We start from the raw sequence: 15,818 nt of genomic DNA on the forward strand, positions 1-15,818 counted from the left end.
AGGGAATTAGTTGACTGAATGTTTCATAGATGAACTCGACACGTGTTTGAGCATGAAACATAATATCTGAGAATTACAGCAAAGAGTTTCAGCAAACAAACAAACTGCACCGAAAGCTTCAAAAGACTTACCACACATGAACTCATTTTCTGTGTCTTTAATATCATTTGTGGAGGGAGCTTTGTGAGAGCCATTATAAGCTTTTATTACATGAAAAAGAGCTGAATATTAGTATTTACCTGAAAGAACAGTTTAAAATCAAGTTTGTTCCTTTGACTAAAAGCCGAGTTATCAGTGGAAATTATTTTATTAACAAGTTAATTCATGATAACACATGCAATATTATTGCAAATTGTTACAGATCTTTAGTAAAAGTCCTCCAGAAGATGAAGTGATTATTAGAAGCTCATCTGAAGAATCACACAGTGTCCTCTCAGTCCTTAAACAATGCTGACATGTTCATTTGCAAACTCAATAATTATCTCCTCATTTCTTTGTTTCTGTGCTGCTGTCAGGGTCAGTGCAGATTGTTTTACATATTTTTTTGAATATACAAATAAGAAATGTTGGAAAGAACGACACTTTTAAACAAACTAAACTGCCAGTAGGTGGCGGCAGGTGATAAGCGGTCTTGGTTCCTCGGTTAGTTCATCCGACACCATCATTTTACCAAGGTCCCCAGAGTTTCGATCTGAACCGTGGCCAACTGTCTTTGAGATACCCACCTTTTCATATAATGTTGAACTGCCCCTTCAAGCAGGAAATAAGGCCTATGAAACTGATGGCTCACTCCTTCATAATCCAAGCATGAACTCTGACATACTTGAGAAACTTGCTGAAGCAATATTCCACTACACTGCCTATCCCTCTGGCCTTCAAATACTGGCAGTTGTAGAAGCTCTGCTAAAAAAGCATCCATGCCTAAAAGAGCCTGGAACCTCATATTCAGGCATGTACGGTTGGCAGCAGCGTCTTAGATACAAGATGGCTTATTACCGTTCCAAAATGAGAAGGCGTGAAGTTCCTTGTCCTGAGCTTGATATCAACTCCTTGAAAAGGAAACTCCATGGTGAGAGAAATCCTGCAAAAAATTGCAAGCGACCAAAGAGGGCAGAGGTGAACTACCTTCCTCCACATTCAAGTGGAGAAACTAGCGACACTCTGGAGTTAGAGAGACAGCAGCTTCTTAACGAGGTAAAGAAGAAGAACAACAACAAGGTGATTCAAGAAAAAATGGCCAAAACATTCTCCTATCGAAGGCTCGAAGTTGTGAGTGGTAGTCCTGCAGCTGAAGACTTCAGAGAGAGATGGCCTGCTTTGTTTTGTGAAGCTGAGGTAGGTGAATCTGTAAATCTGTAATTTAAAATTGGAAGCCCTATTTGTTGGCTTGGGGGTAGCTCAGTCTGTAGGGAGTTGGGTTGGGAACCGGAGGGTCGCTGGTTCAAGTCCCCATACGGACCAAAATATGGTGGTGGACTGGTAGTTGGAGTGGTGCCAGTTCACCTCCTGGGCACTGCCAAGGTGCTCAGGGCGCCTTTCCATGGGCAGCTCCCTCACTCTGACATCTGTAAATCATATCTTCACTTACTCTGCACTTATATGTATATAAAACACTATATTCTTGCACTTCTGGTTAGATGCTAACTGCATTTCATTAGCTCTGTACTTGTACTCTGCATAAATGACAATAAAGTTGAATCTAATCTAATCTAATCTAATCTCTCCATTAGTGCATGTATAGGCTTAGCTTGTGTGTGTAATTCAGGCCTGTGTGTAATAACAACAGAGTGAAAAGATTGGAATTTCCCCTTGCAGGATTAATAAAGTATACATTATTATTAATATCTACAGGATTTAAACTCGGCATCAGACTATTTGGCCTAGTTCCTAATTTTGTATTTTTTTTTGTAAAATCAGATCAAGGAGGAATTCAGGAGAATAACTACAGTTTCACTGGAGCAGAGCTTTATGTATAAACTTGACCACTACACAACAAAACTTATTGCCCTGATGACGGCCAAGGGAGGTGTCATCGGGACCAAGCTGAGGCCGTTTATGGACAGACTGAGCCGGGTAGGCTTATTTAAAATAGTCATGCAATGAGAGAGTCTCTCTCGCTCTTTCTTCTCTCTCACACACACTCACACTTACACAGCAGGTAATCTTTAAAAAAATATGTAAAATCCACAAATAGATAAGTAAATGCATGTGTTTTTGACAGGTCATAAAACTGTATTGGATTGGGATATATATATATATATATATATATATATATATATATATATATATATATATATATATATATATATATATAAAATGGTCATCCGCAGCCTTATCCTGTACCTCGGCGAGAAAGAAGAAGAGCTATTTGAAGATTGTCCGGTAAAGCATGATTTTCTTTTTGTGTCATAAAAATCATTTTTAAGTGCAAGTGAAAGACACAAACATGAAGATTTTCCACTCAGCAATGGTCCAAATTATGTGCAGTCACAACTTAAACGTAGTCTGGATATTACAAAGTCATAGGGTTTCCTGGCACTGTAAAAGTGCAGAGGCACACAATGTATGGTTTCGAACAACATTCATTTTATGGGTACAATCTGTGATTGCAGCTGTCTTGTGCAATGTTCTACTCATTTTCTTATTAACGTTGACTCACTGTAAAGCACATTATACTGAATTTAACATAATGTGAGTTATGTTTAGTCATTTTTAGCAAGCATGCTCGTTCTGCACTGATAATGAATCTCTTTTGTATTTGTGTCTCAATAGAATTGTGTTCTTTCTTTTTTATAAACTGTATGCAGGAGGACACTCGCAGTGATGCCGCCGAACATATCCTTAAGATACTGGTCGAGAGGATCCAGTCGATGTGTCCATCCTTTTGGAAGGCAGGGAAATGTTTCCAGGATATTATGGAATGTTTGACATAATAAACTGTTCAACTTTATTGTATTTAATTGTGATAAAAGTATTTGATGCAGAGAAAATTATTACATTTATTTGGTAACATTTAAAAAAAGCAACATTTACATAATAATAGTGAGTAATATAAATTCATTAAACTAAGTAATTCAAAATGTGAAATAGACAGACATGATAAAATCTACTTAATTACTTCATAACAGTAAATATTACAGATTTATAAAATTTACTTGATATTTGCACAACAGTGACGTTCCTTTTAAAATTCAATTTACTTAATTACTTTTAATAAATACAACCTGCTAAGTTAAATATAATTAAGTAACATTTACTTAATGTCTTCACAAATGTTACATTTAGAGTTAAGTACATTTTACTTGATACTGGCAAGTAAGTTGTACTTGATATCCCACAGTTATATCATTTGACACAACAGAGATTTACTGTACAAAAATAAATAAATTTGATAATTGGTTGGTCAGTTATTTAATGATAAAGGAAAACCTTTTAAATCTGAGGAATATTTGTCACACTATAAAATCCTAGTTACAGCAGAGAATTTCCCCATTCCTTCTGGGATTATTATGTTTATGAAAGGTTTTAATAACCAGTTTTCTCAGGTTGTGCCACATCTTAAAGTGTTTGAAACAGTTCTTGGTAAACTATCCCTGACCATGCCGTCGAACCAAGTTTGCTGGGAAGAGATACGTATGGCGCTCTGGGCAATCGCCGATCAATACAGCATAATGTTTGTCACACTGTACAACAACAATAAATAGTTCCTTTTTTTCCATTATTGTAAGGGGTAGGTTTAGGGTTGGGGTAGGTATAGACGTTAATAAAACACAATTTAATAGGTAGAATAGAAAATTATTTTTCGTTTCTGGTCGGAGCTGTATCCCTTCTAGCCACAACCGGGTTTTCTGCGCATGCGCATTCTTCACTCTGGTGCGCCTCCCTTGTGTTGATAACGAAAGTAAACTCGACCTGAAAGAAACTAAGACTCAAAAGATGTCATAAACATCACATTAAGGTAAGTTTATTATCAGCTTCTGATCGTATTATTGTAGGCTTTTTTCTCGTTCGTTATATCCTGTCTGTAAACATTAACACCATTAATGGAGTTGTGACGCATGTAAAAGTGCTGCATGAGTTCATCTTCAGGATTATAATGATATCGAGCTCTAGAGATTCTGCTTTTAGTTGAGCTTCATTTACGGATTCTTTACAAGCGGAAATATAGGCTACCAAAAGGAGGAAATAAAGATTTAAACCGAAAACGCGATCTTTTCTGTAGATTAGCAGAGAGATTCACGACCAGCGCTAGTGAGCGTTTGATTCTGACATAAAAATGTATTTTTCTACAGACTGTTTTGGTTTGATTCGCAGACGGTCAGCTTTAGTGAGAGATGTCGGAAAATGAGTCTGTCTGATATTAGTTCCACTGTTTATTTTTATTTTTTTTAATATTGTAATTCATATAGTCATTCCGTTTCAAATCAAGCAAAATTTCAGAAACTTCCCCAGTGCAATTTTATTTTTTTCAGAAGATAAGCATGTATTATGATCATACCTGTCAAGTTTTGGATTTGAAAATAAGGGAAATTTTCCGGCGCCCGCCGCGAGCATTCCCACTAGAGGGTGACACGGGAGTGAATTTTCAAATCTCTCCCGTCCCACTCCCACAAAAAAAATCCCATCCCAATCCCATAAAAAAACTGGGGGGAAATCCCGTCCCGTCCCAATCCCAGAAGAATGACTCCCATTCCCTCCCACTCCCGTGTTGTTGTTTTTTTTTTTTGGGCTGGAATCTGTCAGTTACAGTAAACAAAAATACAGCACAGATCACAGCATGCCCAGCTTAGTTGAATAAAAATCCAAAATGTAATTTATTTTATTGAACTGAAAGTCATCTTAACAATGCACAGTGTGTTTCATGTTGAATTTTATGCAAATCATCCATCCATCCATACACACACACACACACACACACACACACACATTATATAAGGAAGGAAGAAGGAAGAGATTGTCGGTTGCCTCGAGAGGGCTGCTTTGCATGTGTGACGCTGAAGGCCACTCGTGCCTGAGTCTGAAAAGTACTTAATCAGTTGTCTACAAGTCTTGCAGCTGGCGTATGGCGTTTTCACGCCATCTTTCTCAACGTGTAAAATTTTTGGAGTTATTTCAGACCGCCCAGAAATATCCGTGAGCACAACTGACGTATTATTTTCAGACAGTAGTCGTTGCAGTGTAGCTTTCACGTCTGCCTCCATTTTGGTTATGATTTTCGCGGCTAAAAAGTGCGTTATTACCATTATTGGTGGTTGGCACTATCGCCACCAACTGTTACGGGTGTGTGGAGCACGGGTCCAGCACTTTCAGGTCCCTCAGGAGTGGATGGTCGAGGGGAAAGGAGGAGAACATCTTCTTAAGCACTGCCTCATAGAAGCTTCTCACAGTTCTACAACAGCATAAGAGTGAAAAAATGCATTAGTGGTAATATTTGTAGGCACACTACAGCCCATACTGTCAAATATGATATCATAATATAACTACTGGGTAATATACTCACTGAAAGATTTTCTTCTCGGCTGACACAGGGAGCTCAGTGCTTCTCATGAATGCCTTTGTGTCTGCTCCAATAAAGAGATCTTCATCAGCCAACTGATGTCCATCTCCATACTCCACCTCCCTGAGAGGTACACCCACGATTGCCCTGGCTGGTATGAGGTAGCCCAGGATCCTCTTTATCAGCCTGCACATCTCATCTTCAAGTCTGTGAATTTGTACTCCCTCTGACTGCAGATAATATCAATGGTCACAACAAAATAACAGTGAAATAAGAATGCTACAATAAACACAAACATTTAATTATATATTATTATTCACTAATTCATTCAATATCATTGACACCCACCTGGAAGGCAATGTTAAATTCAGATAAAGGCTTAAGGGCAGCACTCAGGAAGAGGAAGTAGGTCTTCATGATTGGATCACGCAGATGGCTTGCCAGATCACGCACTTTAACACTCCTCTCTACTTCCTCATGACTGTTAAAGTAGGCCTACAGTACATAGAGATACAGGGTATAGTAAACTGTGTAGATATCTGCTGAGTGGAGTTACCATCCTACCTGTAGTGCATCCCACTGGTTCAGCACCCTCTGGATGCAGGTTAACAGACTTAGCCATCTTGTGCTGCAGTACCTGAGGAGCTTCAGGTGGTCTGAATCAGTGAAGTCTACAAACTCTTTGTAAACTTCACATCTTTTTGCACTGAGAGATAGAAAATTACTCTGTTAGTGGTTGGAATTGTGAGTGAGTGAGTGTGTGTGTGTAAAGAATATGAACAGCAGGTCTACTAGGCTACCTTGTTCATGAGTTAGCCACATGCAATGTTGTTACATTGTAACACACACAATATTAGGCAAGATAAATAGCAGGCCTATATGTATGCATTTACCTTTTATCAAAGTGGGTGTATATCCCCACCAGGATGTCTTCCACCGGTACCTGGGCTGCTCTGATGCCACAGCCAGTGGCCAGCTGTACCAGGTGGCAGATGCAGCCAAGGTCCTGGATGTGGGGCTGGCTGGTCTTCAGTCTGCTGATGACCGAGTTATGTCGGCCTTTCATAACACTCGCATTATTAGAGTTAAAGGCAATCAGGTTATCCCATGGGATGCCTCTTTTTCTATTGGAAACAGGAAACAATGCCACAAAACGTCTCAGACAAAATGTAAGGTTGTAATTAAATCCAAACTACTAAACATGTCAATAACACAGTGCAGTTCAGTTCCCCTTACCTTAATGCTTCACTCAGCTTTCCATACAGATTTTCTGCATTTCCTACATTGCATGTAGGCATCTCCAGGAATCTTGTAGCGACCTGCAGAGTGGCCTCATCGTAGAGTCTAGTCAGGATGACAAATTCTTTGTCTGTTTTTCTGTTGTTTGATTCGTCACACATCAGTGAAAAGGGCTGAGATCGGCACGTCTTGGCCAACTCATCCTCTAGTTCTGCTGCTATGGCACCTGTTGAGTGTCCAGTAATTAGCTAGTAACGTTAGCCTACAACATGCATGCCATGGGTTGATGCTCAATTGTTAGAATATTCAAACACATTTCAAACCCATTTTATACAGTTTTAGCAAACGTACAGTAGCCCAGCAGTAAGATAGGTTAAAGAAAAAAGAAAGAGTTTTCACTAAAACTCTTAAAAGAACTTTTTAGTTCTTTTCACTAAACAAAAGAAGTGAGGAATATGTTTATAATTTAACAGCAGCGGTCACGGTGATGATGAGGCGAGCACCAGTGACCGGGCCGCACCTCTCGTTTCTCGCATGTCTGCTGGGCGGCGATCAAACGGGCAGGGCGGCGCTTTTCACGAGCGGAGATAGCTACTAAACGAATCATGTCATTTTTATTTTTTTATTTTTCTTATCTCGGTTCTTTTGTCCTAAGTTATGCTATTACTCCATTAATTTATACAAGCATGTATTGTATATCAAGCGCTCCCTGAACGCAGTCTCTGGCTTATTGCCAGTCAAGCGCGAGCACGCTGCAGCTGTCTAGAGTGATAACGACGCTGATCTGATCAAGTCTTACCGAGTCACAGGCCTCAAGTCCAAGTCAAGTCTTGAGTCATTGCTATCAAAGTCTAAGTCGAGTCTCAAGTCTTCCTTAATTATGTTGAGTCGCAAGTCACCAAATTTGGGACCCGAGTCGAGTGTCGAGTCATGTGACCCGAGTCCACACCCCTGGGACCAGCACCATTTTTATATTAATGCTTTTCATTACTTTCATTTAGTTGAAACGGTGACAGCTTGAAATAAATTGACAAGTTTAGAACACATAACTACAAGAGTTATAAACTGTCTGGTTATGTATTATATATCCAGAGTAGAACAGGAGAATAATTGGAGATTAGCACAGCAATCTGTGATGTTTAACTGTGTTTGTTAAACAGTGTGGCTGCAGTGTGTGGAAACATCCAGGCTATAATAGTAAAAATCCACCCACTCATTTATTTATAATCTAATAAAATCATAAACAGCCTCTCAGGACGAGCGGTTTCAGATTCTCCCTCTGTTCACATCACAGAGGGGAAAAAGTCCCGTATATTAGTGATGCTGCCCTATAAGCACAGATACAGCCCTGAGAGAGAAGCTGCAGTCCGCCTCCATCATTAACGTTACTGATTACTGTAGCTGCTGGAGATATACACTGTCAGCGCCAAAGAGGCTTTTCAAGTGTTGTGTTGGGATGCACTAACGAACGTAGGGGTCTCCATAGACTCCCCTCATCTGAGCCATTGTGGACACTGTGGTTAAGTATCATTTTCTGAGGAAATATCCTGGAAAAAATCGGTCAAGTCCCCAATACGTGCAGGGATCAATACCAACACAGGCTGCATTGGTTAAGCGTACGGGGCTGTCACGTGATGAACGAACGACTCAAACCCGAACACTTGTCAGATAAGAGGTGGTGCGCTAATCATAGACTAAAGACCCAGGTAAACAATTAAGTAATATTTTCTGTTTCTTATTGTCACGGTTTATGAATCCATTATGTTCTTCATGTCACGTGTACTTGTGTAGGTCTGTGTGTTACATGTCTCCTGGTGTTTCTGGTATTTGTCATTGTTCTGATTTGGTTTCTCCCATTGTCTCCCCCCATCGATCTGTCTGATTTGGTTTAGCCCTCATTATTTTGTATCCCCGTCACCTGTTCTCATTACCCTCTCCAGCTGCTGCTCATCTTCTCTTGGCTACTTAAACTCACTGCAATCTCTCCTGTTTGTCAGATCGTTGTTTGATGTCAGTGGATTGTTTCATCGTGTGTTCGTCCGTGGAAACTCTGGTTTGTCTTGTCTTGATTATCGTGTCTTTGGATGTTCTACGTTGGATCACTCTTCACCATTCATCACCACGCTGACCATCAAAGTCCCTGCACCACCTACCCATCCGAGAGACTTCATTCATCCTTTCTGTTCATTTCTGCCATTTCACCGTCTGTCAATAAACTGGTTACTTGCATCTTTGTTTCCATCATCCTTTTGTTTCATAACAGAACGATCTGACCAACATGGAAACAGCAAGTTCCAACCCTTCCATGTTGGAGGAGTTCATTCGGGCCAGCGTCTCTCGGATGGACGCTCAGGAGAAGAGCATGAGTGAGTCAGGACAGGCCATTCGTGCTCTTGTGGTGCAGGTGTCCGAGCTCACCCAACGAGTTCAACAGCTACAGGTTCCCGCTGCGCCGCCCACACCGCCCACTCCCCTCGCACCATCCAGCGCCGCCTACCAGTCAGAGCCCCGATTACCAACTCCGGAGCTCTACAGTGGTGAGCCGAACTTTTGCCGAGCTTTCCTCACTCGTTGTTCCATGCACTTTTCATTACAGCCGAGGACCTTTGCCACCGAGGAGAGCAAGGTGGCATTCGTGCTCACCCTGTTGACTGGGAAGGCAGCATTATGGGGAACAGCAGTGTGGGAGAACCAGGATCCATGCTGCGCCTCGTTCCAAACACTCTCCGCCGAGATGAAGAGGGTGTTTGACCGCGCGGTCGCCGGGAGAGAGGCCGCGCGGGTCCTGGCGGATCTCAGACAGGGGGAGAGATCCGTCTCCGACTTTTCCATTGAGTTCCGGACCTTGGCGGCAGAGTGTCAGTGGAACGAGGAGGCGCAGTGGGACATGTTCCTGCATGGGCTGGCTGATCGCGTCCAGAACGAGATCTACGCCCTGGATCTACCCGCTACCCTCAACGGACTCATCGACCTGGCACTGCGGGTAGACGCTCGACTCTCCCGAGCCGAACGGCGGAGGTTACCCGTTCGGCTTCCCCCTGCGGAGACACCTACAGCTCGAGCCAGCGGCGGGGACGCGGTCAGCCCCGTCTACGATCCCGAGCCCATGCAGGTCGGGCGAGCTCGGCTGTCTCGGGAGGAGAAGGAGAGGCGGAGATCCCAGGGCCTGTGTCTGTACTGTGGGGCGGCGGGGCACTTCGCCTACAGCTGCCCGGTAAAAGGGCCAGCCCGGCAGTAAGTTTGAGGCTACTGTCGGGTGGGATCTCCGCTGATAAGACCTCACCCAGATCGACCTCCACACTCCTCCCGGTGAGACTTAGATGGTCAGACTGCACTCACGACTGCTCTGCACTACTGGACTCAGGGGCCGAAGGTAATTTTATGGACCATTCCTTTGCACGCCGGACTCAAGTCACACTTCAGCCCCTCACTCACACCATCGCTGTCCATGCCCTCAATGGTCAAACTTTGCCCACCATCTCATTCATCACTGAACCCATCACACTCATTGTATCTGGCAACCACACCGAAACCATTTCATTTTACATTCTGGACTCCCCCCTGGCACCCATTGTCTTAGGACACCCCTGGCTCATTGAACACAACCCCCGGATTGACTGGCAGCTTAAGACCATATCAGAATGGAGCAATAAATGTCATGAGTCTTGTCTTGTGTCTGCTTGTCCGTCTGTCTCTGTTTCTGTGTTTCAGGAGAACGCAGTGGATTTGTCTAACGTGCCCACGGAGTATCTAGACCTGAAGGAGGTGTTCAGTAAGTCTCGTGCTGCTTCTCTCCCTCCTCATCGTCCCTATGACTGTGCAATAGAGTTACTGCCAGGTACGTCTCCGCCCAAGGGCAAGTTATATTCACTTTCAGTCCCAGAAAGGGAGGCCATGGAGAAATATATTTCTGATTCTCTAGCAGCGGGGTTCATTCGACCCTCCTCTTCTCCAGCGGGGGCGGGGTTCTTTTTTGTGGGGAAGAAGGACGGATCTCTGCGACCTTGTATTGACTACCGAGGGCTGAATAATATCACGGTAAAGAATACTTATCCTTTGCCATTGATATCTTCAGCTTTCGAGAGGTTGCAGGGAGCGTCAGTCTTCACTAAATTGGACTTAAGAAACGCTTATCATTTGGTCCGCATTAGGAGGGGAGATGAATGGAAGACTGCTTTTAACACCCCCAGGGGGCACTTTGAATACTTGGTCATGCCCTTCGGTTTGTCCAACTCCCCAGGGGTCTTCCAGGCACTCGTCAACGACGTGCTGCGAGATATGGTCGATCGATTCATATATGTCTACCTGGATGACATATTGATTTTTTCATTATCTCTCCAGGAGCATGTGCAGCATGTTCGACGAGTGCTTCAGAGGCTGCTAGAGAATGGGCTTTTTGTCAAGGCGGAGAAATGCGATTTTCATGCACAGTCTGTTCCTTTTCTAGGGTACATTGTGTCGGCTGAGGGAATGCGCATGGATCCTGACAAGGTTATGGCTGTGGTGGATTGGCCAACTCCAGATTCCCGTAAGGCCCTACAGAGGTTTCTGGGGTTTGCCAATTTCTACCGGCGTTTTATTCGCAACTTCAGCCAACTAGCCTCTCCTCTGACCGCCTTGACCTCCCCCAGAACGACGTTCAGGTGGTCAGACGCAGCCGAGGCTGCGTTTGCCAAACTTAAAAGCCGCTTTGTTTCGGCTCCCATCCTTGTTACCCCTGATCCATCACGTCAGTTCGTGGTGGAGGTTGACGCGTCAGAGGTGGGGGTAGGTGCAGTGTTATCGCAACGCTCTCCGACAGACGACAGAATGCATCCCTGCGCGTTTTTTTCTCACCGTCTATCGCCTGCCGAAAGTAACTATGATATTGGTAACCGAGAGTTGTTGGCAGTCAAGTTAGCATTGGAGGAATGGCGCCACTGGTTAGAAGGGTCGGGGGTACCTTTTATCGTATGGACCGATCATAAGAACTTGGAATATATCAGAACTGCTAAAAGATTGAACTCCAGGCAGGCTCGGTGGGCACTTTTTTTCGGACGTTTTGACTTTACTCTTTCGTATCGCCCGGGTTCCAAAAACATCAAACCCGATTCTTTATCGCGCATTTTTGACCGTTCCGATCGCCCGTCCACTCCCGAGTGCATTTTTTCGGAGACACTTATTGTCTCCACACTCACATGGGAGGTCGAATCGAAGGTTAAAACAGCCTTACAAGGGGTAACGCCTCCGGTCGGTTGCCCACCAAACCGTTTATTTGTGCCAGAGGGATTACGGTCCGACGTCATTCAGTGGGGGCATTGTTCCAATGTGGCTTGTCATCCAGGAGTCAGTCGCACCACACATTTGGTCAAGCAACGATTTTGGTGGCCTCGTATGGCTCGCGACGTTCACAATTTTGTTTTGGCTTGCTCAGTTTGTGCCACTGGTAAGACTTCTAATAGACCCCCGGATGGGCTCCTTCAACCGCTGCCGATCCCTTCGAGACCCTGGTCCCATATCGCACTAGATTTTGTCACCGCCCTCCCACCCTCCCAGGGTAACACGGTAGTTTTGACCGTGGTGGACCGGTTCTCGAAGGCGGTCCATTTTATTCCCTTGCCCAAATTACCCTCAGCCAAGGAGACAGCGGTTACAGTCGTTGACCATGTCTTTCGGTTACATGGCCTCCCGACGGATGTGGTTTCCGACAGGGGACCCCAATTCGTGTCCAAATTTTGGCTAGAATTTTGCAAATTATTGGGGGCGACTGTTAGTCTGTCATCTGGATTTCACCCTCAGAGCAATGGTCAAACTGAGAGAGCCAACCAGGATTTGGAGAGAACGTTGCGATGTATGGTTGCCAAGAATCCTTCCTCGTGGAGCCAACAACTTTCTATGGTGGAGTACGCCCACAATTCGTTACCAGTATCATCCACGGGCCTATCCCCATTTGAATGTAGTATAGGTTACCAGCCACCAATTTTTCCTAGTCTGGAATCCGAGGTCGCGGTCCCCTCTGCTCACGCCTTTGTCCAGAGGTGTCATCGCACCTGGACTAGAGCCCGCGAGACTCTAGTCCAGGTGGGAGCGCGCACCAAGGCCAGGGCCGATCGCCACCGGTCTAGGCCTCCCGTATACGTCGTTGGTTCCAAAGTGTGGCTTTCTACTAAGAACATTCCTCTCCGATCCGTGTCTAATAAGCTTGCTCCGAAATTCATTGGCCCGTTCCCTGTCACCAAAATCATTAGTCCGGTGGCAGTCCGCCTCAGACTTCCTCCAGTGTACAGGAGAATCCATCCCGTGTTCCATGTATCCAAAATCAAACCCGTTTTTTTTGCACGCATTAATCCGCCAGCCCCGGTTCCTCCACCGCCGCGACTCGTAGATGGGGAACCCACTTATTCGGTCAATCGTATTCTGGACTCAAGACGGAGGGGACGCGGATTCCAGTACTTGGTGGACTGGGAAGGTTACGGTCCGGAGGAGAGAAGTTGGGTACCTGCTAGAGACATACTGGATCACTCCCTTATTGATGATTACAATCGACAGGTAAGGGAGTCTGGGAACGCCAGGAGGCGTTCCTAGGAGACGGGGTACTGTCACGGTTTATGAATCCATTATGTTCTTCATGTCACGTGTACTTGTGTAGGTCTGTGTGTTACATGTCTCCTGGTGTTTCTGGTATTTGTCATTGTTCTGATTTGGTTTCTCCCATTGTCTCCCCCCATCGATCTGTCTGATTTGGTTTAGCCCTCATTATTTTGTATCCCCGTCACCTGTTCTCATTACCCTCTCCAGCTGCTGCTCATCTTCTCTTGGCTACTTAAACTCACTGCAATCTCTCCTGTTTGTCAGATCGTTGTTTGATGTCAGTGGATTGTTTCATCGTGTGTTCGTCCGTGGAAACTCTGGTTTGTCTTGTCTTGATTATCGTGTCTTTGGATGTTCTACGTTGGATCACTCTTCACCATTCATCACCACGCTGACCATCAAAGTCCCTGCACCACCTACCCATCCGAGAGACTTCATTCATCCTTTCTGTTCATTTCTGCCATTTCACCGTCTGTCAATAAACTGGTTACTTGCATCTTTGTTTCCATCATCCTTTTGTTTCATAACACTTATAGCATAGTTTTATATTGTTTGTAGTGTGATAAACGTTTGCATAAGTAGTAGATGTGTTTGGAAAGTAACACATAACATTTGAATTATATTTTGCTAAAATGAACGAAATGACTCGAAAAAAGATTCGTTCATTTTGCTGAACGAGACTCAGAGGTCCGAGTCGGTAAAATGATCCGAACTTCCCATGACTACTGCTAATGCGAAACTGGGGCTCTTGAAGCTCCGCCCTCTTCTCCGGGAGCACCAGCTCATTTGCATTAAAGTAACACACTCAATATCAAAGCGTTTGGGCTCATACCTGAAAAGTGGCAATTTTAACAAGCTATAAAAAATTATTTCTTGGGTATTTTGAGCTAAAATTTCACATACACACTCATGAGAGACTGATTTTACAGCTTGTAAAAAGGAGCATAATAGATCCCCTTTAATGAACAGAAAAACATTTGAACCAGTTTTACTAGCAGCTTGTGCCAGCGCAAACAGTCTTTTGGTGTTAAAATAGTACTGTCAGGTTTTACTAAAGACGCACAGTGAAGAATTAGCGTTGAAAAGGCGTGGACAGTTATTTTTGCACCTGACCTTATTGTAGGGCTTCTCAATAAATCAAAATGAAATCAAAATTGCGACTAGACAGACGCTGCGATTGGTTCTGTGGTCAGTAGTAAATCTTCATCCGAAGGCCAGAGGACACTCTTGCACGGAAACTCCAAATATGCCCTGCAGAAGAAACCCAGTTGCTGAATAAACAGAAGATGTAACTGCTTTCATTGATACAACGTGACTAATAAACACACAACTACTGCAATATATGGTTTATCTGAGTTCTTCTTATTATAAGTTTCATTATAATAAAGTATAATGCAATGCTAATCGACATAACCTCTATCACTGCTTAGAATACTGTGAAATATGTTGCGTGCTTTATTCTGTGTTAGAAGCCTCATCATCTCACGGAAGGATTTATTTCAAACACTCGACTGATGTTATGAAGTGAGTTTGGAGGAAAAACGTTATTAAATGTGGTGTTTTCACGTGCTTTCAGATGGAGCAGCATTTACTAGAGCCGTAGTTCACTGAGAAGCAGAATGATTTCTTCGAATTCATAATCACGCAATAATATTGTCTGCAAATTTTTATAAATTTTTTTTGCGTAGCTTGTCAGTGAACTACGGCTCTGTGTAGTAAATGCTGCTCCATCTGAAAGAAGGCAATCGCATTCGATTAATTGTGCAGCCCTACCTTATTGAGTATGCATTTGTAGGAGTTTACCTTTCAGACGCAAAATATTCAAATGAATTACGCAACGAGATTTACTCATGTTTGCGCTCGCCAAATTACTGGTATTTGCGCCATTATTTAATGGCCAAAAAAGCATGTCTTAAACTTGCTTGAAATGCATGCAGTTATTGTTGGGAGGAGACACCGCGGAGAACAGAGTGCATGGTAGAAGGGAGAGGATTTTTTCCACACGTATTAATTTATTTGGAATGCAATAAGAACACAAAAATATAGTTTGCCAAGCCATGTTATTTTTAATAGGCTCGGTGCACAGGATGAGCTTCGGCGACGCGAGTGTGTGCATACTTACTTCCGCCTTGCGACGTTCGCATTTACTGTAAAGGGAAACTTCATACGAAACTTGGCTAGATAGAAATAATACATGTTTGCAAGTCGTGTGTTCCTGGGGGTCAGTTTGTGTCTTTTACAACATGTACAGTGACTAAAATAAGTCTTTTACCACAGTAAAGTGATTTTTACTTGTGATACTTGATTGTTGTGCTTTTATTTTCATTGCCTCTCTTTAAATCAGTTTTTCCTCAAAATCCTGTTCCTGAAAATCATGGTGATCAAGACAACCATAACTTTTGTTAAGTTCAAGCTATGGATGAAATAAAAACAGTTTTGGAACCTATAATAGGTCAAATTTCACCATGTGGTGGGTTTCCTAGATTGCATCACATGTATTAGTTATATAGTT

Source organism: Barbus barbus (genome assembly GCF_936440315.1).
Source record: "Barbus barbus genome assembly, chromosome: 3".
Lineage (NCBI taxonomy): Eukaryota > Metazoa > Chordata > Actinopteri > Cypriniformes > Cyprinidae > Barbus > Barbus barbus.